The sequence below is a fragment of the Meles meles genome, chromosome 2 (genome assembly GCF_922984935.1).
Source record: "Meles meles chromosome 2, mMelMel3.1 paternal haplotype, whole genome shotgun sequence".
Classification (NCBI taxonomy): Eukaryota; Metazoa; Chordata; class Mammalia; order Carnivora; family Mustelidae; genus Meles; species Meles meles.
Genome location: NC_060067.1, coordinates 164929315 through 164934225, shown reverse-complemented (window position 1 = coordinate 164934225; position 4911 = coordinate 164929315). Strand labels below are relative to the sequence as shown.

The following is a 4911-nucleotide window of genomic DNA, read 5'->3' as shown; positions in this document are numbered from 1 at the left end:
TATTGAACTTAAAGATGGTCTGGATGGCAGATTTTGTTATGTGTTTTCTACTAAAATTTTTAAAAATAAAAAAAGAATAAAGTGAACCCTTGAGTAATTTTATAATTATTAAAGATATCAAGTCAGTGATAATAATAGCAAATGCACAGCACTTGCTGTGGTCTAGGCAGTACGGGACATTGTTATTTATTGATGAGGATACCAAGTCACAGATCATGTAACTTGCCGGAGGCTGTAAGACAAGTAGGAGGCAAAGCTGGAAATGACTTGGAGGCAGGTTAGCTTCAGGTCTACGCTCTTAATCCATAAATGGAAGAGTTGAGCTAAAAAATTTTTCCTCCAAGAAAACAGCAGTCCCAGCTACAACTGGGTTCTTCCAAAAATTTAGGGAATAAGTAATTCCAGTCCCATAGAAACTATTCCAAAGCATACAAACAGTTAACACTGAATCTTGCATTTACCCAAAGAATACAAGGTTGGTTTAATTTTAGAATATTAATGGGGGCGCCTGGGTGGCTCAGTCGGTTGGGCGGCTGACTCTTGATTTTGGCTCAGGTCACAACTCAGGGTCATTAGATTAGCCCTGCGATGGGCTCCACGCTGAGTTTGGAGTCTGCTTGAAATTTTCTCTCTCTCTGGCCATATCTCACCATCGTCTCCCCCTCACCATCATCCCCACTCTTTCTTTCTAAAAAAAAAAAAAAAAAAAAAGAATACCTACGAATGTAATTTATCATTTAATGAAATCATTTCAATATCAGAAATATATCTGATTATAATTCAACATTCATAATAAAATCCTTAGTGCACTTGGAAGAGAAGGAAAATTTCATAACCTAATAAAGTGTATGCATGAAAAACTTATAATGTAAAGGTAAAAGATAAGATGTAGGAAGTTTTCCCTCTGCTATTGAGCATAAAACAGGAGGCTTGCTGCCAGTGCTTCTTTTCACCATCGTGCTAGAGTTCCTAACCTGTGTAGGAATGGAGAGAAAAGGCACACAAAATACAAAGACTGGAAGGGAAGAATGAAATCCTCATGACCCACAGATTATGTGATTATGCCCATTAGAAAATTCAAATGATTATACAGATAAATTATTAGAATTGTTAAGAGAAATTGCAAGCTTTCTGGGTATAAAGTTGATGTAAAAAAAACCATATTACTTTTGTATTTACTAGCCACAAATAAAAATTAATTAAAAATAACTGTGTAGGGCCGCCTGGGTGGTTCAGTCGGTTAAATGGCTGCCTTTGGCTCAGGTCACGATCCCAGCTCATGGGATCGAGTCCTGCATCAGGCTCCCTCCTGCCTGGCGGGGAGTCTGCTTTCTCCCTCTCCCTCTTCCTGCTGCTCCCCCTGCTTGTGCTCTCTCACTCTCTGTCAAAAAAGTAAATAAAATCTTAAAAAAAAAGGGGGGGGGGAGAGAGAGAGAGAGAGAGAGAATGCCCTGGCGCAAGATGGTTGCCATGAGAGTTACCTGTTGTGGCCCAAAGTTTCATGGGAAATCCAGCAAATCACCACTTTTAAGCATCAGAGTGCTTGCTTTCTCAAGAAGGCTGAGAGAACTAGGATCTGACTAAAGACTACAGAAGCTTTCCCCTTTATTGTTTCAAAAACCCAGAATATGAAAGTTTCCAGAACGTTTCATCATTTGCAAGCCTGCACCTTTTCAACATTCTGTGTTTGATCTTAGAAAGACCTCAAGATTTTACCTTTTAAAAATGGAGGACATCACAGGATTCCCATTCTTCGGGAAAGCCAGAGCGCTGGCCTAGAGGTGGTATCTCCCCATGCGCAGTCAGCCTCTGGGTGGCCCGCTGAGAATATCCTGGGTGAACAAAAGCCTGGTGGTCAGACTAACCGGGAAATGGGCTGAACACCTGGTGCCAGCTTCCATCAACCTAGAAAAGTAGCTACTTGACAAAGCACCAAGATTCATCCTAAAAAACCAGAAATTTCGTCATTATTACGTTTAAAGAAAACTCATTTTCCCTGATAAAAAGATGAACGTGTACAGCAAACTTACATGATGGGGTAATGATGGCAAAGTCTTGGTGACCGTATGAAATGGAGAATTACAAACAGCTCTATGCTATGGGAAGGGTTTCCCCCTGTTTGTTTCTCTTTGCTTCCCTTCCTTGTCCTCAACAACCTCACGGATCTATCCCATTTCACATCAACATTTTCTTCTCTCGTCCCTTTTCAGGCCACAGCAGACCCTCTGCATGACTTCCTTGGAGCGGGGGTGGCTTGTCCCAGTCTTGCAAAGTCTGTGGGTGCAAGATGCTTTCAAGGGTGAGATTTACTAAGAAAGTGCCCAGATCGTAACTGTTTGCTATCTTGTAGCTTAGAAACTCCTTATTTTAAGTGGGAAAGCTCCATTACTTTCAGATGTTTTGGAGTGGGAACAGGCCTTTTTACCTTGAGGCGAGTGAATTCTGGGTAGCGAAAATCCAGGCATTGTGCCAAGTGCTCATCGGATGACTTCTCTCTGCAAAGTATTCTTGGCACTCTGCCATCCAGACTGACCCCTTCTGGGGGCAAGAGGCTGTGGGCTGGCTTAAATAGATTCTCAGCACACCCTGGCCCCGCCTCGCCCCGCCCACAGAGACCCTGGCTACTTCTGGAGATCTTCTGCTGCCTAGGAGACACCTTGCTTCTCCAGACTTGGCCACGAAAGCCACACTGGCTCTTCATGACAGGTCGGCAAAGCCATCTCTCAGATCCACACTCGAATAACCATTCTGTCCTCATCCGGAGGGACAGTCATGCTGCTAGCTGGAGTCCCCTTCGTCTCGCCACAGACTCACGTGCTCCTTGCTCCAGAGTGAGCGACCTGCACTTTCTTTGAGGCAGCAGCATGACATTCAAAGGCTTTTTTTTTTTTTTTTTTTTTTAAGAAAATCTCCGAAGCAGCTCTTTAAACAGAGGGTCCTCCCCATTGGCACTCACAACTAGCTTTTTGTCTCAAATTGGAACCTGACCAGAGCCTAGACCCTGGCTCTGATTTGGCAGTGACCCAGCTTCGATATGTGCCGTGAGAAGCAGGTGCAATTGAACGAAATGACCCATTTTTTGGCCAGTTAGAACAGAAGGGCTCAGAGGAACCCACAAAGGCTGGCCCTTGGCAAGCAAGATGAAATCTTCATCAGAAAATTTTTAACAGAAGTAATTCCCAGCACCACCATGGGACCAGGGGTTTGCGTATTTGGTTTTCTGATTTTGTGTATAAGGAGTATGAGTAACAGAGATGTAAACGTTTAAAATTTTAAAATATTGGGGCGCCTGGGGGGCTCAGTCATTAAGAGTCTGCTTTCGGCTCAGGTCATAATCCCAGGGTCCTGGGATTGAACCCCGCATTGGGCTCCCTGCTAAGCCGGAAGCCTGCTTCTCCCTCTCCCACTCCCCCTGCTTGTGTTCCCTCTCTCGCTGTTTCTCTGCCAAATAAATAAGTAAAATCTTAAAAAAAAGAATGTTATTTAAAAATTTTTAAAAATATCACTGGTAACATAGAACAAGCAACACGAACACTTTTTTTTTTTAGTGGCGAACTTTTTTTTTAGATGTGTAATATATTTTAAACAAGATTTTTTTCACACTTATGGAATGGTTTAGTGGCCGTTAGAAAATCCCTGACTCAAAAATGCTCAGAATTGGGAAAATAACTTAATTAAGCCAACTTTATTTTTTTTTGAGGTTTTGATACATTTTATTTTGTTTTTAAATGTTTTATTTTTTAAATTTAAATTCAATTTAGCTAACATATAGTATGTTATTAGTTTCAGAGGTAGAATTTAGTGATTCATCAGTTGCACATAACCCCAGTGCTCATTACATCACGTGCCCCCCTTAATGTCCTTCACCCAGTTACCACATCCCCTACCCTCTCCCCACAAGCAACCCTCAGTTTGTTTCCTATGATTAGGAGTCTCTTACAGTTTGTCTCCCTCTCTGATTTTGTCTTGTTTTATTTTTTCCTCCCTTCCCCATGACCCTCTGTTTTACTTCTTAAATTCCACATATCAGTAAAATCATATGATAATTGTCTTTCTCTGATCGGCTTATTTCATTTAGCATAATACCCTCTAGATCCATCTATATTGTTGCAAATGGCAAGATTTCTTTCTTTCTTTTTTTTTTTAATGTTAAGCCAACTTTAGAACAACAACAACAATAAAACCAGGTTAAATTAAAAAAAAAAAAGAATTGCTTCTGGCTATTTGGTATACAGATGAATATATCTTTTCACTTGGCAATCCTCCATTTGTATTCTACAGAGAGAATGCCCAGATTATATAAAGATATATCCTCCAGAATGGCAACTGGAGTGCTATTTGTAACTGAAAAACCAAGAAAGCCCAGATATTCATTAATAGGCATTTTGATGACCATCTGGGGGGATAGTACAAAGCCACTTAAAACACGTATGCATAGTGCTCGCTTCGGCAGCACATATACTAAAATTGGAACGATACAGAGAAGATTAGCATGGCCCCTGCGCAAGGATGACACGCAAATTCGTGAAGCGTTCCATATTTTTGTGTTGCAAAACAAACAAACAAAAACCCCCCCCAAAACACGTATGCATAGAAGAAAGATGTGTGTGCTGTATCATATATACGATATCTATCACATAGGTGTGAAAATGTGAGTTGCAGATAAAAGGATATATGATTCCACAATTGGAAAAAAAGAGGCTTGTGTGTATGTGCTTGTGTATAAATTCACATGGATTTGTGTGTTCACGTTTAGGAGCAAGTTAGGGAGGATATAGATATTAAGAGTTATTGACTTTGGGAGGTGGGATGGGTGGGTGGCTGGGTACTTCATACAATTCAAATAAGTAGTGGGAATATGGGTAGTTTTTAGAAACTTTTAAAATCAGTTATTATAGATGTATAAATATC

The 4911-nt window shown here is 40.8% G+C and overlaps 1 non-coding gene across 1 annotated transcript; it reads left to right on the top strand.

The window, feature by feature from the left end:
• Positions 1-4437: 4437 nt before the first annotated feature.
• On the top strand, positions 4438-4544 carry LOC123937737. The gene has a single exon (XR_006817536.1). It is a non-coding gene; the product is annotated as a U6 spliceosomal RNA (small nuclear RNA).
• Positions 4545-4911: the final 367 nt, after the last annotated feature.